The sequence below is a fragment of the Heptranchias perlo genome, chromosome 8 (assembly GCF_035084215.1).
Source record: "Heptranchias perlo isolate sHepPer1 chromosome 8, sHepPer1.hap1, whole genome shotgun sequence".
Classification (NCBI taxonomy): Eukaryota; Metazoa; Chordata; class Chondrichthyes; order Hexanchiformes; family Hexanchidae; genus Heptranchias; species Heptranchias perlo.
The window spans coordinates 28,026,206-28,052,424 of record NC_090332.1 but is presented as its reverse complement, the minus strand read 5'-3'; the positions used below and the strand labels follow the sequence as shown (position 1 = coordinate 28,052,424).

The 26,219-nt window shown below is 43.8% G+C and overlaps 1 protein-coding gene across 1 annotated transcript in view; it reads left to right on the top strand.

Moving 5' to 3' along the window:
* kcnh1a (potassium voltage-gated channel, subfamily H (eag-related), member 1a) overlaps positions 1–26,219 on the top strand; it is a 254,487-nt gene that overhangs the window by 134,432 nt on the left and 93,836 nt on the right. The gene's annotated exons all lie outside the window — the stretch shown is intronic.

Genomic DNA, 26,219 nt, shown 5'->3' with positions numbered 1-26,219 from the left:
TTTTGTTTTCATATGAATAAGTTAAGGGAAACAAACTTGTTTCAGCAGTATCAGGTGTCATTATACAGTTAAAGATGCTGTAAGTTGCTAATGTGACTTTGATCTGGTATCCAGTTTATTTAGCAAGAAAGGATTAAGAATTAATGTAAGGTATGTATCACAGTGGTTTTAAGCATGGCAGCCTAATGCAAGGTAATAACAGATGAAACTTGCATTTGCCTTTTGTCTGTTTATCTTTTTGGAGATGAAACAAAAATGTTTCATACTTCTCCAATCAACATTGCTCTATGACATTTAAAAACCTTTCAGGTTCTTCTGCTTTTACAATGAATTTATAATCATTACATTGAACATGTATTTTTTTCCTATGTAATTTGTAGCACAATTTATCCTGTAGGATTCTATATGATATAGGAAGTGAGCAGTAGAGTGGATTAAATTAGATGGCTCATATGAAGAAAAACACAGAACCAGAGCTGATGGGCTGAATGATCTGTTTCTGTTCTTTGACGTTCTGTTATTGAATGATTCGATCATTCTTTTGATGGACCAGTTGTTCAGTTCCACTGTTTTCTGCTTTTATTACCTTTTGGAGAATTGTTTACATACATAAGGGTAAAAACTCTGATCAACCAACTCCATATACAAGTACTTAACATACTACATTCCAGTGTGTGCTATGTTTACAAAGGCATTAGCCAATTTCAAATAAACGGGTTAATGTCTGTATTAAAATAGTGCACACAGGAATGTAGTACGAATGGATTAAGCCAATTAGAATTTGTACCCTACAGGATAAATTGTGCTGCAGGTTACATAGGAAAAAGATACATGTTCAATGTAGTGATTATAAATTCAGTGTAAAAGCAGAAGAACCTGAAAGGTTTTTAAATGTCATAGAGCAATGCTGATTGTAGAAGTATGAAGATAATTATATAGGGTGAGTTGGAGCGGATTTATAGCAACGTATCCCAAGGTTTAAACTTTGTCGTAAGCTGCTAATATCAATCGGGAATGAAACTCAAATGAGAATCATCTGTCCCCGCACTTACACTAATTATGTTCCTAACAAACTGTTGTCAAACCGTTTTAAAAAAATGCTGGATATATAATGGTACAGAAAGTTCATTTTATGTTCAGAGCTGAAAAATTCAGTTCAATTGTAAAAACAGTATGTAGATGAGTGTGTTGTAGAGTTCAACAGGTCCTTGCATTTAGGGGTGATCAATTAGATTTTTCTGTAGTTTAGCACACCAATGTCTATTTCAATACTGAGCTTTGTCTTAACTAACTATGCCATGATGTGTGAAAATATAAAATAAAGATACATCTTGTCAGTTGTTGCACAACCATATCATGTGTTGCTTCCTAACATTATTGCACACTGTGCATCTGTGAAGCAACATCAGTTCAGCAGAGGCATGAGCTTGCTGCTCCTCACTTGTGATCTACGCTTCACTCAGTGCCCCTTCCTTAAGCTCACTATCTAAATATCCTGAGGTGCTTGGGTATATGATGGTGTTTGTGGCAGTTGAAATGTGCAACATGATCTCTGTGAAGTGCTCTGTTTTTGGCTGCCACCAGCTGATTCTGTCTCAGCTTGGGGAAAGCCTAATAGAGGGGAAAAGAAAGCTGTGTTACTTTGATTTTAGAAAGCAATGCCTTGTAACAGAGGTAAGTTGCCAGTATATTGTTTGCCTGCTATTATTGTGCAATGTATGTATACTGAGCCAACTAGAATGAGGCGAGGAGCTGGCCTCACAATTTCCACCAAGGCCAGCCATCCCCGTTGAAGGTGCATCTGCATCATGGGCAACACAACTGCGAAATTGCCAATATTGTAATTTTGGTGCTATCATCTAAACTCAATTATATAACAACCTTGTTAGTGCCTGTTATTTTCTAAACTAGAATGTTGTCATTTTATATGGAGGTTTTTATTTAGTATCAGATCTGTTTTATGTTGACAACACCAGTATCAATTGTCGGTATAGTCCATGTACTTGGTTGCATTGGAGGAATAATCATTATACCATCATTACTGCATATTTATTGACAATTAACCTTCAGTTGAGTATCTTAAAATTCTATCAGTGACATATGTATGTTAATACAAAATGAAAATTGATTGAAATAAATCTACTTACTGTTTGTTGTGACACCGGATACGGACAAGTTACAATGTTGTACAAAGATAGATCCAGTTCTCCAGAAGACGATTGACGTTTGCAATACAGACATATGAGTTTACATTTAGCCTATTGCTTACGAGAACGACAACTGAAAAATATATTGATTTAAAAAGTTTACTTAGTATGTCAAGACATTGCTGCCTCTAAATTGGGCTGCGTAGCGCCTGTTGTGTAGGTGCTATGCGGCCTCCTAAGGATCCAAAATGGCATCCTGAATGTGCGCGCACACTTCTAGTGTGATGTGCGGTGGACGCCATCTTGGTAAAGGTGTTTGCGCACGCGCAGATAACGAATGCTGGCACCATGTAAAGTAGGGCGAATATACGGTAGGTCAGTGTGCAACGCTAATTTAAAGGGACAGATGCAATTTTGGAATTCAACGCTCCAGCCAACGCACTGTCTTAACCACGCACAGCTGAACAGGTCGTAGAGGGCCTGGAAGACCCTACACCAGCATTATTTAAAGGGATCATACAGGTGTTGCAGGTTAGTTGCTGGATTATTGCCTCTGGCTGCTGGTTCAATTGTACGTGTTTGTTGAAGCTTCGTACACTTGGAGAAAGTTGCAATATTATATAGAGAGTGATCTGGCAGGTCCTGCATTACTGTTGGTGACATTTAAAACAGTGTGCTGAACAAAGTTTCTGCCAACCTTGGGTGGCCTGCTAGGGCTCCCATTGGGCACTGAACATGCTTGGAGTATGCAGAGAAGCCATGCAGAGCAGGTCAAGCTGTGAGGAGAGGGAGGAGGAGGAGGAGGAGGAGGAGGCGCAGTGCACTAAGCAGGAGGTCATATCCAATGAGGACCTTCAGGGACCAATTCTCTTACCTCAATCTGAGTGATGATCAGTGCATTCGACGGCTGCGGTTCATGAAAGAGGTCGTGACGGAGATTTGTCAACTGCTGCAGCCACAACTGCAGCCTCAGAGGAGGGCAAGGACAGTATTGCCTGTGGCATGAAGGCAACCGTGGCGCTGAACGTTTACGGCTCTGGATCCGTTCAGGTCGCTGCTGGCGACATGTGCAACATTTCGCAATTTGCAGTGCATTGCTGCATAAGGGAGGTCACTGAGGCACTGTACGAGCTGCGCAACAGATTCATAACATTCCCTCTTGACAGGGAGAAGCAGAATGAGGAAGCACGATGGTTTGCTTACGTTGCAGGCTTCCCCATGGTGGAGGGTGCCATTGACTGCACGCATATTGCCATGCGTGCTCCACATCTCAACTCGGCCATCTTCATGAACAGAAAGCAGTTCCACTCCCTCAATGTGCAGCTGGTGTGTGACTACAAGCAGCGCACCATGCAGGTCAATGCCCGCCACCCTGGCAGCAGACATGATTCCTTCATTAAGCAGCAGTCCAGCGTCCCACCTATCTTTCAACCGGCACGGCAAGTCAAAGGCTGGCTGCTTGGCGACAAGGGCTATCCCCTTATGATGTGGCTCATGACTCCGGTCACGAACACACGCACACGTGCAGAGCAGGCCTACAATGAGAGCCATGCGAAACATCATTGAGCATGCCATAGACATCCTAAAGCAATGCTTCTGTTGCCTGGACCGTTCCGGAGGAACCCTGCAGTACTCAGCTGAGCGGGTGTAAAGATTCGTCATTGTATGCTGTATGCTGCATGCTGCACGACCTCGCCTATCCCGCAAGACCCAGAGTCAGAGGCAGAGGAAGAGGCAGAGGAGGAGGAGACAGAGGAGGAAGTGGAGGAAGAGGCAAGGAGGCAACAAGATGCACAAGCCCTGTCAGCCAGGGCTCTGCGTGCTCACCTTATTAATGAGCAATATCAGTAGCCTCAACGAAACCTCCCAAGTCACCAACAGTCCTACAGTCCTCACCTTTCCTCTCCCACATGACCATCAAAACGTCCTCCTTATGATTACACATTGCTTCCTCCAGCAGCTCATCACATAAATAAAAACCACCACCAACTGCGACTTCAAATACAAATTCATAAACTAACACATGAAATCATGTATAAAATATTACACAATTCACCCTTGTGCATTCCCTTAGTGCCTGTCATTTGTGTGCCTTTTCCCTTCCTGGTGCTCCTACGAGGTGCCTCCCCAGTGGCTGGAGCATGGGTGGTGGAAGGCTGCTGACCTTCAATTGAGGTGCGTGCAGATGACCATGGAGGATGACCTCGAGCAGTTCTGGGATGGGAGGGCCTGGCTTCAGACTGCACCATCTCGGCCTGGGCTGCAGCAGTCTGGCCTGGCTTTTTTTTAATTCGTTCATAGGATGTGGGCGTCACTGGCAAGGCCAGTATTTATTGCCCGTCCTTAATTGCCCTTGAGAAGATGGGGGTGAGCCGCCTTCTTGAACCGCTGCAGTCCGTGTGGTGAAGGTTCTCCCACAGTGCTGTTAGGTAGGGAGTTCCAGGATTTTGACCCAGCGATGATGAAGGAACGGCGATATATTTCCAAGTTGGGATAGTGTGTGACTTGGAGGGGAACATGCAGGTGGTGTTGTTCCCATATGCCTGCTGCCCTTGTCCTTCTAGGTGGTAGAGGTGGCGGGTTTGGGAGGTGCTGTCGATGAAGCCTTAGCGCGTTGCTGCAGTGCGTCCTGTTGGTACACACTGCAGTCACGGTGTGCCGGTGGTGAAGGGAGTAAATGTTTAGGGTGGTGGATGAGGTACCAATCAAGTGGGCTGCTTTGTCCTGGATGGTATTGAGCTTCTTGAGTGTTGTCGGAGCTGCACTCATCCAGGCAAGTGGAGAGTATTCCATCACACTCCTGACTTGCACCTTGTAGATGGTGGAAAGGCTTTGGGGAGTCAGGAGGTGAGTCACTCGCCGCAGAATACCCAGCCTCTGACCTGCTCTTGTAGCCACAGTATTTATATGGCTGGTCCAGGTAAGTTTCAGGTCAACAGTGACTCCAGGATGTTGATGGTGGGGGATTCGGCGATGGTAATGCTGTTGAATGTCAAGGGGAGGTGGTTAGACTCTCTCTTGTTGGAGTTGGTCATTGGCTGGCACTTGGGCTGGCGCGATTGTTATTTGTCACTTATCAGCCCAAGCCTGGATGTTTCCTAGGTCTTGCTTCAGCGGGCACGGACTGCTTCATTATCTGAGGGGTTGCGAATAGAACTGAACACTGTACAATCATCAGCGAACATCCCCATTTCTGACCTTATGATGGAGGGAAGGTCGTTGATGAAGCAGCTGAAGATGGTTGGGCCTAGGATACTGCCCTGAGGAACTCCTGCAGCAATGTCCTGGAGCTGAGATGATTGGCCTCCTGATTCCCATTGACTTAAATTTTTCTAGGGCTCCTTTGTGCCACACTCGGTCAAATGCTGCCTTGATGTTAAGGACAATCACTCTCACCTCATCTCTGGAATTCAGCTCTTCTGTCCATGTTTGGACCAAGGCTATAATGAGGTCTGAAGCCGAATGGTCCTGGCAGAACCCAAACTGAGCATCGGTGAGCTGGTTATTTGTCAGTAAGTGCCGTTTGATAGCATTGTCGACGACACTTTCCATCACTTTGCTGATGATTGAGAGTGGACCGATGGGGCGGTAATTGGCCGGATTGGATTTGTCCTGCTTTTTGTGGACAGGACATACCTGGGCAATTTTCCACATTGTTGGGTAGATGCCAGTGTTGTAGCTGTACTGGAACAGTTTGGCTAGAGGCGCGGCTAGTTCTGGAGCTGGCTGACAGGCCAACAGCAAGGGCAATGGCAGAGTGGCAGGGGTGGGAGCAGGAATGCTGAAAGAAGATAGCAGGTTCGACTGCCATGTGGCCACTGCCACTTGTACAGGGCGGTGCCTCAGCAATCCTGGTGATCTGCTGGAGAACAGATTGCTGGACTGCTGTAACATGCTGGCAGCCCAATTCCATCGTGGAACCCAGAGCCACGATAGCAGCAGTCTGAGCTTCCAAGGCAGCAGCCTGTGCTCCATATGCAGCAGTTAGACCTTGGATGACAGATGTTTGTGCTGCAACGGAAGCTGTGACATCGGTCATCAGACGTTGCATCATGATGGGTTCCACAGGTGTGCTGATGGAGCTGATCACCAGTTCCATGTGGGAAAGGATGGGCTCCAAGTTCTGCGCAAAGCCCAGTGCCAAGTTCGACGTGGACTTCTCCATGCCCTGTGTCATTGCGCACAGGCTTTCTGGCAGGCTTTCCAATGCACCAAGCATTTGGCTTATGTATGCTTTCTTCTGTAACCTAGCCCATCAAAGTCATCATCTGACTCCTCTGCAGCAGAACTAGTGTGCGACCTCACCTTCCGGCAAGCTGGTACCTGTGGTATCCAGTCCCCCCACCCCGGCTCCTCTGCACTTATGCCCATTGTCTCACCACGTGCAGATCCCTCCTCTAACCTAACATCTACACTGCACATAGTGTCAGTATCTGAGCTGGTGGCTGCAAGTGTCAGATCAAGTGACGGTGTGCCTTTATTATCATTGCCTTCCTCCTCCTCCACCTTGGATGCCAGCTCCAGTTCTTGGGTATCTACAATGAGAAAGGGAGACAGGTTGAGTTGTGGAGTGGGGGTAGAGAAAGTAAGACATGCATGCTGACACCATCCGCAGCACGTGAGTCAGAACAGATTGTGGGATGAGGGAGATGTGGGAAATGAGAAGGAGGATTAGGTATGCAGAGACCTTCATCATCGAGACCTCCAGCTCCACCAGTAGCCACGGCCGCAGTGACGGCCCGACTAATGATCCCCAGCACTGTCTCCTCTATTGGGATGAGGATGTATAGGCGTGCCTGTCCTCCCCTAGGTCTTTGCTGCAGCCGGCTGTTATGCGCCACCTGCTCCTGCACGACAGAGGGGAGTGTGTCAGTGAGTGTCCTGCAAGTTGTTTGGGTGATGTGGTTGTCATAGTTGAATAGCTGCCAGTGTGTGTCACCTGTGAGTTGTGGGTGTGTGGCTTGGATGGGTGGAACTATGTGAGGGTGAGATGCAGCATCCGAAGTGCAGCGTTGTGTATGAATGGAAAGCGTTTGTTGGTGGGGTGGGTGACGTGAGGTGTTGTGCGTGGAGCGGTGGTGCAGTTGGTAAGATGTGCCACTTGACACTTGAATTCACTCACTTTGACCACTCATGTCAAATCATTGAACTTTTTGCTGCACTGCATTCATGTGCGTGGTGCAATTCTCCTGGCATTCATTTCCAGCATCACTTCCTCCCACTGCCCCCACAGCTGGTGTCTGGAGGGCCTCTTGCTACCCTGCAGATACAGGATGGCCCTCTGTGCATCCACCGCGTCCACCAAGGCCTTTAGTGTGTCATCTGAGAACCTTGGTGCACGCTCTCTCGCAGGTCCAGCCATTAGATTTTTCTTCCACCACTGATTGAATTGACAATTCACCTCCCCTTTAAGAGGTGCAGGCTGCCTTTAAGTAGTGCTGGCCGTGCCCCATATTGGGCCCCCTGCTCATGCGTGCAGCTAATCGCGCACTGTGACCCCTGCATTCGGTTTCGGCGGTTATCCAATTTAACCCCCTACTAGAATTGGTGACCATTGCTAATAATGAGTATGCAGGACAGGTTTCTGATGATTTAATTAATTGAGAAAACATGAAACTCAGCTTGAGGATTCATGCCAGCACTAAACCAAGAATCAAATGACAATGGACGTTTAAGCTGAATCTTCATTCCTATCAAGTATTCAGTTCACCCTTGGATTGCTGACAGGTCCAAGGAAATTCCTTTCTACCCAGATGACTATCATTTCTTCCCTTTTTACTACTTATAAAAATTAAGTTTAAAAGCTCTTAATTACCTGTTTTTTTTTGTTCTTCTGGTTCCTATCTTGCGTTTTCAAGGTGGGAGCAAATGAGAAAAAAAGAGTTTTTATTTGCTGATAAGGCTGGGCTTCAAATCAAAGCACATCTTTCAAAGATTGGAATGGTAAATCAGGTCAGTCTTTGCTGCATTTTATGCACCAAAACCAAAAAGAGAGCAGATGATTGCATATACTGCTTGTCCCCAGAGGCAAAAGTGTCCAGGAAATGAACTCATCTGAGGTGCTCAAAGGGTTAAAATGTTAACTAATTATAGACAGTTTTACTACTGAAACTTTGTGACACAATTATGTCACAGTTGGAAAATTCACTGATGTTTATATCTAAACAAAATTGAATTTCAGTAAATATTTCAATTCCCATAAACAGTGAGCACACATTGCTAATCGTTCATGAATAGAGAAACTATAGAGCCAATGATGTTGCATGTGCCCGCACTGAACTGAGCAGACCTTGCACTATAATGCAAGACTACCTCATTTATTTATTAGTGTGGCACACAGCGCATGACATACACAAGGGCAAGAGCGTGGGATATTGGGAAAAGTAGCTTTTAAAGAGCTGGTGCTCTCCCTTAACATTGTGTAGTTAATGAAGAGATGGAGAAACGGCAGTACCACACCCAATGCAATGTAATGAAGGGAAAGCACCAGGGAATACCACACTGAGTATACTTGCACCACACGTTTCTTTAATTTTAATGTGTACTGGGTATTAGAAATTCACAGATGTTGCATAGTAAAAGTATTTTTGCGGTGACAAAGGACAGTGTGACTGAGCACTTAGAGAAATTTGAGCTGATTAGAAGGAGCCAACATGGATTTGTAAAGGGTAGGTCATGTCTAATGAACCTAATTGAATTTTTTGAGGAAGTTAATATAGTAGACAGGGAAATGTTTATGGATGTAGTTTATATGGACTTCCTAAAGGCATTTGATGAGGTTCCACATAAGAGACAATTAGCTAAAATTAAAGCTTATGGAATTGAAGGCAAATTATTGACCTAGTTAGGAGATTGGTTAGGCGGTAGAAGACAGAGAGTAGGGATAATGGATATGTACTTGAATTGGAAGAAAGTGACTGCTGGTGTCCCACAGGGACCTGTGCTGAGGCCTCAACTATTCATTATATTTATTAATGACTTAGATATCACAATAGAGAGCTATATATCCAAATTTGATGATGACACAAAGATTGGTGACATAGTAGTGTAGACGAGAGCATAAAATTACACGGAGACATTGATAGATTAAGTGAGTGGGCAAAACTGTGGCAGATGGATTTCAATGTAGGTAAATGTGTGGTCATCCATTTTGGACCAAAAAAGGATGAATCCGAGTATTTTCTAAATGGTGAAAAGCTAGGAACAGTGGAGGTCCAAAGAGATGTAGGGGCCCATGTGCACAGATCACTAAAATGTAGTGGTCAGGTACAAAAAATAATTAAAAAGGCTACTGCAATGTTCGCCTTCATAATTGAGGCATGGATTGAGAATTGGTTGACAGACAGGAAACAGAGAGTAGGAATAAACGGATCTTTTTCCGGGTGGCAGGCAGTGACTAGTGGTGTACCGCAGGGATCAGTGCTTGGGCCCCAGCTATTCACAATATATATCAATGATTTGGATGAGGGAACTAAATGTAACATTTCCAAGTTTGCAGACGACACAAAGCTTGGGGTGGAATGTGAGTTGTGAGGAGGATGCAAAGAGGCTCCATTGTGATTTAGACAAGTTGGCAAGTTGGGTGAGTGGGCAAGAACATGGCCGATGCACGATAACGTAGATAAATGTGAGGTTATCCACTTGGGTTGTAAAAACAGAAAGGCAAATTATTATCTGAATGATGATAGATTGGGAAAAGGGGAGGTGCAATGAGACCTGGGTGTCCTTGTACACCAGTTGCTGAAAGCGAGCATTCAGGTGCAGCACGCAGTTAGGAAGGCGAATGGTATGTTGGCCTTCATTGCAAGAGGATTTGAATACAGGAGCAGGGATGTCTTACTGCAGTTATACAGGGCCTTGGTGTGACCACATCTGGAGTATTGTGTGCAGTTTTGGTCTCCTTATCTGAGGAAGGATGTCCTTGCCATAGAGGGAATGCAACAAAGGTTTACCAGACTGATTCCTGGGATGGCAGGACTGACGTATGAGGAGAGATTGGGTCAACTAGGCCTATATTCACTAGAGTTTAGAAGAATGAGAGGAGATCTCATCGAAACATATAAAATTCTAACAGGACTAGACAGACTAGATGCAGGAAGGATGTTCCCAATAGCTGGGGAGTCCAGAACCAGGGGTCACAGTCTCAGGATACGGGGTATGCCATTTAGAACCGAGATGAGGAGAAATTTCTTCATTCAGAGGGTGGTGAACCTGTGGAATTCTCTACCACAGAAGGCAGTGGAGGCCAAGTCATTAGATGTATTCAAGAAGGAGATAGATATAATTCTTAATGCTAAAGGGATCAAGGGATACGGGGAAAAAGCAGGAACAGGGTACTGAGTTAGACGATCAGCCATGATCATTTTGAATGGCGGAGCAGGCCCGAAGGGCCAAATGGCCTACTCTTGCTCCTATTTTCTATGTTTCTATGTTTCTATAACTAGAGGGCTGGAATATAAGTGGGAGGAGGTTTTGCTACAACTACACCAAGCCCTGGTTAAACCACATCTGGAGTACTGTGTACAGTTCTGGGTGCCGGGCCATAGAAAGGATATATTGGCTTTAGAAGGAGTGCAACGCAGATTCACCAGAATGTTACCAAGGCTCCAAGGGCTAAATTATGAGGAAAGAGTACATAAATTAGGCTTGTATTCCCTGGAATATGGAAGGTCAAGGGGTGATTTGATTGAGGTTTTTAGGATTTTGAAAGGAATTGATAGGGTAGATAGAGAGAAACTTTTTCCGCTGGTGGGGGAATCTAGGACAAGGGAACATAACCTTAAAATCAGAGCTAGGCCTTTCAGGAGAGAAGTTAGGAAATATTTCTTAATGCAAAGGGCGGTAGAAGTGTGGAACACTTTCCCACAAAAAGCAGTAGATGCTAGCTCAATTAATAATTTTAAATCTGAGATCGATAGATTTTTGCTAACCAAGCGTATTAAGGGATCTGGGGCCAAAGCAGGTGGATGGAGTTAGGATACAGATCAGCCGTGATCCCATTGAATGACGGAACAGGCTCGAGGGGCTGAATGGCCTACTCATGTTCCTAATAATTGGAAATACGGAAACTGTCTAGGAAAATAATTCTGGAATTGTACTAAAAATTGCCATCAGTTGCAACATGTTGCCACTTAGATGCAATAGCAGCCGTTGTGACATTCAGAAATACCTGCCCCTTTGATATAATGTACATTGTCAATTTTAGAGAAATTGTGGAAAATGCCCTCTATTTCATTTGCTGTTGGCATGGCTTCCATAGGCAATGTTATTTAAACAATTATAATTATTTAAATGTTAACTACAGAAATGTGATGTAGTGTTATAGTAAATTGCATTTAAATTTAAAACATCTCTACCTGTTATGAGTTCAGTTATTCTGCACAGTAAAAAAAAATAACATTGTAGTCTCTGCATGGAACAAATACCATGGGAACCATTTAGTTGTCATCTAATAAAATCTGAGCAGTAGATGCAATCCTAGAACTGTGAGACTTTGATTGCATGTACTACTGATGCAGTTGTCATTCTATAAATCTTTCTTCTATCTAGTTCAGTGGTGTGGATTATTTAATCTTTAACACTGGCAGTTTTCATTCAAACAAGAGCCTGCACTGACAAAAGAATTGCAATTTTTTTCTTCCCTGTTTTACAGAGGCACTCATCCCCTCTAGCCCTCCCCAGTTCACAGAGATACCCTCCCCACGTTAACTCATTCTGCCCCAGTTCACAGAGGCACTCTCCTCCTCTAATACTCTCCCCCTCAGTCTCCATCCTTGGCGATACTCTCACTACTGGTTTTGGCTACAACTCCTAACTGCTGTTACTGCTTTGCTGTGGAAGCTGACTCTATGCTGCAAGGGGGAATTCCTGATCTCTCAATAAATCAAGTATCATATACTAGCTGCAACCAGGATTGTCAGTGAGAAGATTATCAAGGAGCAGAGCTGCAACAATTTTCCGACCATATCTCTTAGGGCAGCAAATCATCTATTACATTGCAAACTTCCTAATTTGCAGTCTGGGAGAATAAAAATGCACAGATTTGAATGAAATATGTACACCACGCCCTGATCTGAGTCATTGTGTGTCTGCAGAGACTTATTGAATGTCTGTATATAATGTGAGAAAAATAGCTTCCCCCTAGGTTTCAGTTTCTAATTGTTCTTCCCTACTGGATCTACGGAGCAAAACACTGTTTCCCACAACTCTACCAATCTGAAACTTTCTCGTCAGGGAGAGGAGAAGGGCAGTATTTTTTCTCTGCTTTTTCATTTCATCATTAAGTTTATGTGATGGAAAAATAAACCAGATATTTTCCAAATTTACTTCCTCAATTTTCATCAGTTGTGAAGATTTGTTTTTCTATTACTGACAACGTTTTATCCAATGAGGGAGTGAATGGGGACAGGAGAAAGTTTATAGAATTACCGTGTCATGGTAAGTCAAGGTGCACACGAACTGGCTCTGCCTCTACTCTGACTTGCTGGAACAGCTGTCTAAAGGGGCATTTGCGTGCAATGCATATGTCTGCCTATGCCCCTGCATCCAATCAGTATATTAATATGAGAGATCATGACTACACTTTGAGATGTTTAATCACCTTCTGATTGACAGAATTGAGCTTTCTCCTGTGCCCAATTTACTCCTCACCGGATATCTCATTTTCATTTTTATTAGTTTCAAATGACATGATAGTTCTTAAAGGGTAAGGAAAGTCCAGGGGGTATACTTTTTATTCAAACTACTCCCTTAATGTCTATGTTAAAAAATAATTAATAATATATTTCTTGACATTTAAGCAAAAAGATCAAGGGGCTAATAATGTGGCCTCTACTTAGTGCCACCAGTGCTGGTGCTGTTCAGATTCTCCACACATCTGTGTATGAAAGAGCTGACCTTGTGATAACGTGAGATCAGCTCATTGAAGGGCTGCTAGCTGCCTGCTGTGCACCAGGCTCTTTCCTTGCATAGAGGGGAGGGACATCGGGCATGGGGCAAACGTTATGGGTAGGGCATGGGGGAACAATAGTGCTGAGGCAAAGGAAATAGATGCCTGAATCTTTTTTTTCAATTTAAAGGAGCTGTGCAGTTGGAGCATTGCTCAGCCATTCCAGTTACACAATGGGGTGGATTCCTAATTTAAATGAAAGTTGGGGGACTAATATTCCTAGCTTGCAACGTATGCAGTGGCTTCCCATTCCCTTTGTGCTCACTGCCTGCATTGGAGCATGCTTGAGAGCCTTGGTGCATTGTAGGCTCAGGCCTCCACACCTGATTTTCTGGGGAGTAATGTTTTCAGTGCTCAGTTTTCAGTATCAGCTGCTAAATTTCAAATTGAGACCTGCTGTTTTGGATTCCCTTCAAAAGAATTCATTGGCTGTAAACTGCTTTGGGATATCCTGAGAACATGATATAATGTGCTATATAAATGCACGGAAGAAATTCAGCCTTGAGTTCCTTAAGTTTGGGTGCTATCCAGCAACAGAATGGATGATTTTTGCTTGGCTTTGTGCCTGGAGAATGCTCAGAGGTAAAAGGGTAGAGACCCATGATACTGGATCTCCTTCCCTTTGCTTGGCCTTGGGATTTTTAGCTGAGACTGGGAAGGGGGCATGCAGTGCAAGCATTCCAATTGCATTTAAATGAGTGACGTAATGGGGCCTTCTGCCTTCTTTTCATCCCCCACTGCTAGATGAGGTCCATTAAGAAGGGCTACCTGAAGAAGTAGGCTGGAAACCTAAGGCTTTGCATTCATCCCCACCCCTCAGATCAGAGGACCTGAAGAAGTGTCTTTTTTTCCAGACCCTCTGTTAGATCTTCATGACTGGAAGCTTTCTGGCTCCTGTTTCTAGATAGCAGCCAGAAAACCTGACGAGCAGATGTCGGAGATAGGACAACAACATTGTAAACTCAGAATTGGTGAATTTACCCATACGTTTATCAATTAACACTTTATCTTGCATGTATATCCTTAAAAAATATTTGGGGAACTTATTAGGGCATGGAGCCGTGTGTAAAGAGTTGTCCACTTCAAATAAAGTGTCACCCCTGAGTTAACTAAGGTCAGTTGATGGTTGAAGTCTCTTCCTGGCAAAAGTGGTTGCAGACATTCCTTTAATGCCTGTCAATCAAGTCTGTGTTTATTATTGCTTGGGCCCCAATTTTAACTTCCCCTACCTGGCGGAAACTGGGCAGGGGGTGGGGACAGTTAAAATGAGGGCAGCGACTTACCCATGCTGATAAGTAAAAGAAAGAACTTGCATTTATATAGCGCCTTTCACACCCTCAAGATGTCCCAAAGCGCTTTACAGTCATTGAAGTACTTTTTGAAGTGTATTCACTGATGTAATGTAGGAAACGCAGCAGCCAATTTGCACATACCAAAGTCCCACAATGAGATGATGGCCAGATATCTATTTTAGTGATGCTGGTTGAGGGATAAATATTGTCAAGGATAACAGGGAGAACTCCCCTGCTGTTCTTCGAATAGTTCCACAGGATTTATTATGTTCACCTGAGAGGGCAAATGGGGCCTCGGTTTAATGTCTCATCTGAAAGACAGCACCTCTGACAGTGCAGCACCCCCTGAGTACTGCACTGAATTGTCAGCCTAGGTTATGTGCTCACAACCTTCTGACTTAGGCGAGAGTGCTACCATTGAGCCACAACTGACACCTCACGATAATGCCTCTTTAGCATCATTTACTTCTTTTTAGATCTGTGTCACCATCAGAACAATTGTTTTTAAAAGAAAAAAAATGATTAAACTTATCACACTTTTCTCTCTTTTATTATATTTGCTAAAATTGATTTTAAAACTGCAGTATTAATAATGTTAGGGAAAGGGCTGATGGGTCACTAAGCCTGTTAGTATTCGAGACCTGCATTAACATCCATTGATGATCATTAACCTAGAATGTTGCGATGATCTTGTCATTTCTGTTGTTCATGCTGAACTCTTTCACTCTTCCACCTTCAGGCATATATCGAGTTACGTCGAGTCTGCAGCACAGAAACAGGCCATTCGGCCCAACTGATCTATACTGGTGTTTATGTTCCACACGAGCCTCCTGCCTCCCTACTTCATCTAATCTTATCAGCCTACCCTTCTATTCCTTTCTCATGTGCCCATCTAGCTTCCCCTTAAATAAATCTATGCTATTTGTCTCAAGTATTCTTTGTGGTAGTGCATTCCTCATTCTTACCACTCTTTGGGTAAAGAAGTTTCTGCTGAATTTATTAGTGACAATCTTATATTGATGACCTCTAGTTTTGGATTCCTCCACAAGTGGAAACATTTTCTCTACGTCTACCCTATCAAACCCTTTCATTATCTTAAAGACCTCTATCAGATTACCCCTCAGCCTTCTCTTTCCTAGAGAAAAGAGCCCTGCCTGTTTAGTCTTTCCCGATAAGTACATCCTCTCAGTTGTGGTATCATCCTTGTGAATCTTTTTTGCACCTTCTCCAATGCCTCTATATTCTTTTTATAATATGGAGTCCAGACCATGCGCAGTACTCCAAGTGTGGTCTAATCAAAGTTCTATACAAGTTTAACGTAACTTCCCTGCTTTTCAATTCCATTCCTCTAGAAATGAACCTCAGCGCTTGGTTTGCCTTTGTTATGGCCTTACTAACCTGCGTCGCTACTTTTAGTGATTTGTGTATCTGTACCCTGAGATCCCTTTGCTCCTCTACCCCATTTAGACTCTTATTATCCAAACAATATGTGGTCTTCTTATTCTTCCTACCAAATCACCACATCACACTAACTCTTCACATTCAGTCATCCGCATTTCCTACTTAAACAGGATTCTCACCTCATAAATAAGTAATTTCAAAATGAATCTATAACAAAGACTGATGTTAAAAGTGGTCACAAATGGTATTAGAAATGAATTTCCCTAGCAGGTTTGTCATTGAGTAAAAAGAATGAAGCCAATAATTTGTCAAGTCTTACACAGCTAACTAACAGTGCTGAATAAGCTTTCTATTAATTGTGACGGTCTTAATAAACAGGTTACCTGGTTATGAACTATTCAGTGATGTGTGTAAAATAGTTTTTAACAAAAGTTATTGAAATTAGTGCTGTGAAATGGATCTCATCTTGGGTGATTAACTTATTGGTCATTGGTTCAAAAGATGATTTTTAGTGAGAATGTCTACCTATAAAGGTGCTTCAAGGTGCAAAGTGTGATGGGCAGGGATCAGTGAAGAACTAAAGAGCAAGTGTATTCATCTGAATGGCCACATATTCCCAACTAGTATATTGGAATATTCCTATATACTGTACTTACTAATTCTTCTCACTCTTCCCTTTTTCCTGTTTATGTTAGAGAGGAAGCTTGGGAGCAGACATTTGTATGGATGCCCTCATCAGAAACATTGTGGATTCTACACCAATTTCTTGCTGTTACGCTCCTTCTTGAAAGCAGTTTTAAAGTGTAAAACACAGTAGCATATGGTGAACATGTGCTTGCTTATGTTATTAAAAGTCTAGAAATGGGTGCATGCTTCCTGTCTCAGAAGCTTGCTTTCTGCTGTCACCATTTTTAATAACACTTTTATGTCAACATTTACAACATGTAAACATTTATAACAGCACTTTGCAATGTCGGCACTCACCTGTTACATTGTAGTTGCAGACCTTCCACCACTGCTGGTGCTGTGGCCCCCTCCCCATTCTGTCTCCCAGCTCCCCTACTCTTTGGCCTTCTTAACCTCCAGACCCTATATATCATTCTTATCTCCATCACAATGGACAGAAAAGAAAGCCTGAAGGAAGCCTGTTAATCTGACCTAGGCCAATTGTCAAGGGAGGAAGAATGGCAAAGGTTATGGAGTCAGTCCATAAACACCAATACATGCAGCAAAATGCATGAATCCAAATTATACATTGCATGCATCGCACCCCGCACATCCTCTACTAATTCCACCCCTCCATATCGGAGAACTGCTGAAGGGCAGCAGCCAAAAGGATACTCTCCGATACATATCCTGGTCATGCCTGCACATTCAGCCATTCAAGACAGCAGTCTGGGAGATCACTAGGAACATGAACCAGTCTCACAATCCTAGGGGACTGAGCTCAGGGCTTGCTGAGCCTTGCCTATTGGAGAAGAAGGGCCTACCACAATGAGTAGACTCGCACAACATTCGTTATTAGCTGCAAAGAGATGTATGCCCCTCTGTGATGAAGTGCAGACCCACCCACAACAAACATCTGGTTGAAACACATAGGGCATCTGCCAATCAAAGTGAGTGATGTTTGATTTCTGCCTGGAATTGTGAAAATACCAGGCAGTCTGAACCAGTTCTTGGAGATCCATTTAACATAGAACCTTTACATGATTTTCCAGTATTTACAACCACAAAGTTAATGGTTAAGTGAATACAAACTCAGAATTAATGGTGGCAGTAGAGTAATACTGTGCAGTCATTGAATTGGCCAGATTACTGTGTGTAACATCATTGATAGGTTGGTGTGACTTCGCACCAACACTCTTCTCCATCTTCCTCGCTGCAACACTCCACCCCATCACCATGAAGCTCCCCGCCGGAGTGGAGCTAACCTACAGGACAAGCGGGAAACTGTTCAACCATCGACGCCTCCAGGCCAGAACCAAGACCACCCCAACTTCTGCCATCGAGCTGCAGTACGCAGACAACGCCTGCGTGTGCGCACACTCTGAGGCCGAGCTACAAACCATCGTCGACGCATTCACCGAGGTGTATGAGAGAATGGGCCTCAGGCTAAACATCCGGAAAACAAAGGTCCTCTACCAGCCCGCTCCTGCCACACAACATTGCCCCCCGACCATCAGGATCCACGGTGAGCCTCTGAACAGCGTGGATCATTTCCCATACCTCAGGAGCCTCCTCTTGGCCTGAGCAGACATCGACGATGAAATTAAACATCGACTCCAAATGTGCCAGTGTAGCCTACAGACGCATGAAGATCAGAGTGTTGGAAGACTGAGACCTCAAATCCAGCACCAAGCTCATGGTCTGCAGAGCAGCCGTGGTCCCTGCCCTCCTGTATGCATCAGAAACATGGACAATGCACAGCAGACACCTCAAATCCCTGGAGAGATATCACCAACGTTGCCTCCGCAAAATCCTGCAACTCCACTGGCAGGATAGGCGTACCAACGTGAGCGTTCTCTCCCAGGCTAACATCCCCAGTATCGAGGCACTGGCCATGCTCAACCAGCTGTGATGGGAGGGCCACATTGTCCGCATGCCCAACACAAGATTCCCTAAACAAGTGCTCTACTCCGAGCTCCACAATGGCAGGCGATCACTAGGAGGGCAGGGGAAACACTATAAGGACACTCTCAAAGCCTCCCAAAAAAAATGCAACATCCCCACCAACACGTGGGAATCGCTTGCCCTAGAATGCCCAAACTGGAGAAGAAGCATCAGCGAAGGCGCCAATCACCTCGAGCGTCACCGAGTGGAGCACATGGAGGCCAAGCGTAAGCAGCGGAAAGAGCGCGCAGAATCCAGAGCGTCTCACCCACCCGCCTTATTAAACACTTCCTGCCCCACCTGTGGCAGAGTCTGCGGCTCCAGGATTGGACTATTCAGCCACCACAGAACCTACCCTCCTGGAGTGGAAGCAAGTCATCCTCGACCCTGAGGGACTGCCAAAGAGAAGAAAGAGAGGTGTGTTTTCTTTAGATCTCATCAGTTGACAATTTTCTTAATACTGCCCATAAAACTGAGCAAAACTCTTATACAAAGTGAAAGGAAAAAGGTCCAAATGACAATAAGCAAGAATCCTGTTCCCTCTCCCAATGCAAGTCATTAGCTGATCACTTAGAGGTGCACAAAAATGTAGAGAGGTCACTTGTACCATGTCTTTCATTTCTCCTCATTGGGAAACCTCCATTTGGCACCTCCTCAGACATAGGGTGCTGCAGGAACAATCCCCTGATATACTACTGTGTGATGTAGTATACTAGAATAACAGAAACTGGCCTACTACTCTGATGAACGACTATTGGCATATATAATTTGTTCTGGCAACAATGCAAAATTGAAAAAGTTGTTTCATTTTTCTAGTATATCAGCAGTTATTCTTTTGCTTTTTTCCTTCACTTATCTCCCATCCTGTCCCAAAAATATTGGTTGAGAAATTGGAGGAGCGTTGGAAATTGACACTTAAAATTGGGCCTCGGGCTTCGCCTGCATAAAACCAGTGAGCTGCAGACCTGTTCCTCCTGGCTCCACAGAAACAAAACTATTAAAATCTTCACGTAACTTTTTATGGGTCCACTGGTCTTTTTAAGGACTGCTGGTTGGGCCCACTGAAGACCCAGATCAACATGGCAGAGCATGTGTGGGGCAAGCTCCGCAAAGTTGATGACGAATTTCGATCAGGGTCCTAAACCAGCCAAAGGACCCCGATTTGCACAGTTAAGGCTTATCATGCCGGCTTCAGGCAGGCGGATGCCCTGGACATTTGGGAATCATCAGTGCACTTCCAGGGGAGAGAGGGCGCTAGAGATTGTGACCCAAAATTTATCCCTCCAACGCTCTTTTTGCCCAAAAAATGGGCGCAACAGAGCACAATTTTCTCCCCCATTGACTCTTGGAGACCGGTCCCATTGATATAGGTTGGGCAGCCCCATAATACCTCACCAGAGTGGTCACTTTTCATGTTTGAGCTCACATTGTGAGTGTTGGCAGGCAAGATGATGTCGGGGTATCACAACTGAGTCCTATCCTCTCCTCATACTCAGGTCTTCACGTGCACCCTTTGCAGCAGGAATTACTGAATAACAAGAATTGAAACCGTTACTTTTTTTTTCATCCTCCCTAGTATAGGGAAATTGAAGCTAATTGCAGTACCTTTGCTATCATAGATCAGCTGGCTCAGCACAAACCCCCTTCACTTCATCCCCTTTCTCTTCACTGTCCCAGTACCGATTCTGCTGGTTGGAAAATAACATCAGGCTGTTCCCAATTTACAGAATGTGACCCTCACTTCAGTTATTATTGCCATTACCAATATCAAATTCTTCTTGGAATTTTTACCTCCCTTCTTGCTAGATTATGAAACAAAATCATGTGTGATTCATTGTAATGACAGTACATCTTGACTGCTGTTCGTGCAGTTGCATCGTCTGGATTTTGTAGATAATGTGTTACTGTTATTTTCATGATTTATTTTCACTCACTGGTTTGTGGATTATTTAAGCAATGTAGTTTTAAGCAATGACCAGCACATCATTTAATGATGTTGGGACTATTTTTGGTTTTAAAGTGGGGGATAAAAGAGTTGAAAGAATTGAAGAAAACAAGTCTAACACAGTAATAAAAATAGAAAAGGCTGGAAGTACTCAGCAAGTCAGGCAGCATCTGTGGAGAAAGAAACAGAGTTAACGTTTCAGGTCAATGACCTTCAGAATTGGAAGAAGCAGGGGGATGGGCACCAGGATGTAGCATTAGAAAGGAGGAACAAGGTGCACAAAGGATTGCAAGAGACAGATAGTACTAGAGGAAGAAATTGTACAGTAGTAGGTGGGATTAGACTGAGAGAATATGAGAAGGTCTAAGATAGGTTTAGAGTGCATGTGTGTAAATGCACTAAGTGTGGTAAATAAGGTTGGTGAGCAGCAGGTGCAAATAGCCACATGGGAATATGATATTGTGGCAATAATGGAGACCTGGCTCATTAAAGGGCAGGATTGGGTACTAAATATTCTAGGGTACAAAGTGTTCAGGAAAGATAGGGAAGGAAAAAAGGAACGAGGTGGCTGTATTGACTAAGGAGAATATTGCACTGTTGGAGAGAGAGGATGTCCTTGAGGGGACAAGAACAGAATCTATTTGGTTAGAGTTAAGAAACAATAGAGGTGACATTACACTACTGGGTTTATTCTACAGGCCACCAACTAATGGGAAGAATACAGAGGAGCGAATTTGCAGAGAAATTAGAGAGGTGCAAGAACTATAGAGTAGTGGTAATGGGTACTTCAACTATCCTAATATAGACTGGGATAGTAATAGTGTAAAGGGCAAAGAAAGGGAGGAATTTCTGAAGTGTGTTCAGGAGAACTTTCTTGGTCAGTATATTTCCGGCCCAACGAGAAAGGCATTGCTAGATCTAGTTCTGAGGAATGAGGTGGGTCAAGTGGAGCAAGTGTCAGTGGGGGAACATTTAGGGAACTGTGATCATAGTATCATAACATAAAAACATAAGAAATAAGAGCAAGAATAGGCATATGACCCCTCAAGCCTGCTCCAATATTCAATAAGGTCATGACGGATCTTCGACTTCAACTCCACTTTCCCGCCTGATCCCCATATCCCTTGATTCCCTTCGAGTCCAAAAATCTATCGATCTCAGTCTTGAATATACTCAGCGACTGAGCATCCACAGCACTCGGGTAGAGAATTCCAAATATTCACGACCCTCTGAGTGAAGAAATTCCTCCAGTCCGAAATGCCCGACCCTTTATCCTGAGACTATATCCCATAGTTTTAGACTCTCCAACCACGGGAAACATCTTTCAGCATCTACCCTGTCAAGCCCTCTTAGAATCTTATACGTTTCAATGAGATCACCGTTAATTTTTCTTCTGAATTCCAGAGAGTATAGGCCCATTCTTCTCAATCTTTCCTCATAGAACAACCCTCTCATCCCAGGAATCAATCTAGTGAACCATCGTTGCACCGCCTCTAATGCAAGTATATCTTTCCTTAGGTAAGGAGACTAAAACTGTACACTGTACTCCAGGTGTGGTCTCACCAAAGCCTGGTACAATTGCAGCAAGACCTCCTTGCTCTGTACTCCAACCCCCTTGCAATAAAGGCCAACTCACAATTTGCCTTCCTAATTTCTGCTGACCCTGCATGTTAACTTTCTGTGTTTCATGTACAAGGGCACCCAAATCCCTTTGAACATTTTTTCACCATTTAAAAAATATTCTGTTTATCTATTTTTCTTACCAAAGTAAATAATCTCACATTTCCCCACATTATACTTCATCTGCCACTTTCTTGCCCATTCACTTAACCTGTCTTTATCCCTTTGCAGATTCTTTGCGTCCCCCTCACAGCTTACTTCCCCATGTAGCTTTGTATCGTCAGCAAACTTAGATACATTACACTCAGTCCCTTCATCTAAGTCATTAATATAGATTGTAAATAGCTGAGACCCAATCACCAATCCCGGCGACACCCCACTAGTTACAACCTGCCAACCTGAAAATGACCCGTTTATTCCTACTCTCTGTTTTCTTTCCGTTAACCAATCCTCTCTCCATTGTAATACATTAACCCCAATCCCATGAGCCCTAATCTTGTGTAACAATCTCTTGTGTGGCACCTTGTCAAATGTCTTTTGAAAATTCAAATATACTACATCCACTGGTTCCCCGTTATCTACCCTGCTAGTTACACACTTTAAAAACTCTAATAGATTTGTCAAACACGATTTCCCTTTCATAAAACTGTGTTGACTCTGCCTAATCATATTACCATTTTTCTAAGTGCCATGGTTACTACTTCCTTAATAATGGATTCTAGCATTTTCCCTACTATTGATGCTCTCCCTCCTTTCTTCAATAGCGGAGTTACATTTGCTACTTTCCAATCCATGGGGACCGTTCTAGAATCTAGGGAATCTAGGGTTAAGGTTTAGATTAGTTATGGAAAAGAACAAGGCGCAATCTAGAGTAAAAATACTTAATTGGAGGAGGGTCAATTTCAGTGGGTTGAGAACGGATCTGGCCCAGGTAAATTGGAATCAAAGATTGGCAGGTAAAACTGTAACCGAACAATAGGCGGCCTTTAAAGTGTAGATGGATCGGGTACAACGTAGGTACATTCCCACGAGAGGGAAAGGTGGGGCAACCAAAGCCAGAGCTCCCTGGATGATGAAGGAGATAGAGGGTAAGATGATAATACAAGTGAGAACCAGGCTGAATATAGAAAGTATAGAGCAGAAGTGAAAAAGGAAATAAAAGGAGCAAAAAGAGAGTATGAGAATAGACAGGCGGCTAACAAAAAAGGGAATCCAAAAGTTTCCTAAAGGCATATAAATAGTAAATTGGTGGTGAGAGGAGGGATGGAGCCGATTAGGGACCAAAAAGGAGATCTACGCATGGAGGTAGAGGGCAAGGCTGAGGTACTAAATGAACACTTTGCATCTGTCTTTACCAAGGAAGAAGATGCTGCCAAAGTCACAGTAAAAGAGGAGGTAGTTGAGATACTGGATAGGCTAAAAATTGATAGAGGAGGTACTAGAAAGGCTGGCTATACTTCAAGTAGGTAAGTCACCTGGTCTGGATGGGATGCATCCTAGGCTGCTGAGGAAAGAAAGGGTGGAAATTGTAGGGATGCTGGCCATAATCTTCCATTCCTCCTTAGATACGGGGGTGGTGCCAGAGCACTGGACAATTGTAAATGTTATGCCCTTGTTGAAAAAACGGTGTAAGGATAAACCCGGCAACTACAGGCCAGTTGGTTTAACCTCGGTGATGGACTATGTGCTTCACAACACTCCTCTCAACTAGATGGTGGGTCCTTTTGCCCCACAACTGACTGATTGCAGTGGATGAAGTTGAAGAATAGATGCAACCTGTCCATATCTGTGTACCTGGGCAGGTGGATGGTTGGTCCACAGGGCTAAACTTGTATTTGAACTTTTGGGGAAGCTTTTATCAACGATAATCTGGGACAGAATTAATAGTCACTTGGACAAGTGTGGATTAATAAAGGGAAGCCAGCACGGATTTGTTAAAGGCAAATCGTGTTTAACTAACTTGATTGAGTTTTTTGATGAAGTAGCAGAGAGGGTTAATGAGGGCATTGCGGTTGATGTTGTGTATATGGACTTTCAAAAGGCATTTGATAAAATGCCACATAATAGGCTTGTCAGCAGAATTGAAGCCCATGGAATAAAAGGGGCAGTGGCAGCATGGATACAAAATTGGCTAAGTGACAGGAAACAGAGAGTAGTGGTGAACGGTTGTTTTGCGGACTGGAGGAAGCTATACAGTGGTGTTCTCTACGGGTCAGTACTAGGACCACTGCCTTTTTTGGTGTATATTAATGACTTGGACTTAGGTGTACAGGGCACAGTTTCAAAATTTGCAGATGACACAAAACTGGAAATGTAGTAAACAATGAGGAGGATAGTAATAGACTTCTAGAGGATATAGACAGTCTGGTGGAATGGATGGACACATGGCAGATGAAATTTAACACAGAGAAGTGCGAAGTGATACATTTTGGCAGGAAGAATGAGGAGGGACAATATAAACTAAATGGTGCAATTCTAAAGGGGGTGCAGGAACAGAGAGATCTGGGGGTATATGTGCACAAATCGTTGAAGGTGGCAGGGCAGGTTGAGAAAGCAGTAAAAAAGCATATGGGATTCTGGGCTTTATAAATAGAAGTATAGAGTACAAAAGAAAGGAAGTTATGTTGAACCTTTATAAAACACTGGTTCGGCCACAACTGGAGTATTGTGTCCAATTCTGGGCACCGGACTTTAATGTGAAGGCCTTAGAAAGGGTGCAGAAAAGATTTACGAGAATGGTTCCAGGGATGAAGGACTTTAGTTACATGGATAGACTGGAGAAGCTGGGGTTGTTCTCCTTAGAGCAGAGAAGGTTGAGAGAAGATTTGATAGAAGTGTCCAAAATCATGAAGGGTTTAGATAAAGTAAATAAAGAAAAACTGTTCCCATTGGCTAAAGGGTTGAGAACCAGAGGACACACATCTAAGGTGATTGGCAAAAGAACCGAAGACGACATGAGGAAAAACATTTTTTATGCAGCGAGTAGTTATGATCTGGAATGCGCTGCCTGAAAGGGTGGTGGAAGCAGATTCAATTGTGGCTTTCAAAAAGTACTTGAAGGGAAAAAATTTGCAGGGCTACGGGGAAACAGCGGGGGAATGGGACTAACTGGATTGCTCTTACAAAGAACCGACATGGGCTCGATGGGCCAAATGGCCTCCTTCTGTGCTGTAACCATTCTATGATTCTTTTGATACTAAGTTGAAGATTTAGCAGTTTTTCAGCAAGTAGAGAGCCAGGCAAAGGTGGGGGGCGGGGTAAGAAGGTGAGGGGAGGAAAGAGCAAAAGGGAAGGTCTCTGATAGGGTGGAGGGCAGGAGTGATTATATGACAAAAGGGATGATGGTGTAAGGCTAGGAGGATGGAAATGGGACAAGTAAAGAAACAAAAAATGGGTCTAGGAGAGCTGTAAATGGCAACAGCAGAACCATTACCAGCACCTGCTGTTCAAAAAAATGGGAGCAGTGGTTATGGTCTGAAGTTAGAATCATAGAGTCATAGAAATGTTACAGCACAGGAGGAGACCATTCGGCCCATGAAGTCTGCGCCGGCTCTATGCAAGAGCAATCCAGCTAGTCCTACTCCCCTGCCCTATCCCCGTAGCCCTGCAAATTTTTTCCTTTCAAGTACTTATCCAGTTTCCTTTTGAAGGCCATGATTGAATCTGTCTCCACCATTCCCTCGGGCAGTGCATTCCAGATCCTAATCACTCATTGTGTAAAAAAGTTTTTCCTCATGTCTCCTTTGGTTCTTTTGCCAATCACCTTAAATCTATGTCCTCTGGTTCTTGACCCTTCTGCCAATGGGGACAGTTTCTCTCTATCCGCTCTGCCTAGACCCTTCATGATTTTGAATACCTCTATCAAATCTCCTCGCAACCATCTCTGTTCCAAGGAGAACAACCCCAGCTTCTCCAGTCTATCCACGTAACTGAAGTCCCTCATCCCTGGAATCATTCTAGTAAATCTCTTCTGCACTCTCTCTAAGGCCTTCACATCTTTCCTAAAGTGCGGTTCCCAGAACTGGACACAATACTCCAGTTGTGGCCGAATCAGTGTTTTATAAAGGTTCATCATGACTTCCATACGTTTGTACTCTATGCCTCTATTTATAAAGCCCAGGATCCCATATGTTTTTTTAACCAGCCCTGTCACCTTCAACGATTTGTGCACATATACCCCCAGATCTCTCTGTTCCTGTACCCCTTTTAGAGTTGTGCCCTCTAATTTATATTGCCTCTTCTCGTTCTTCCTACCA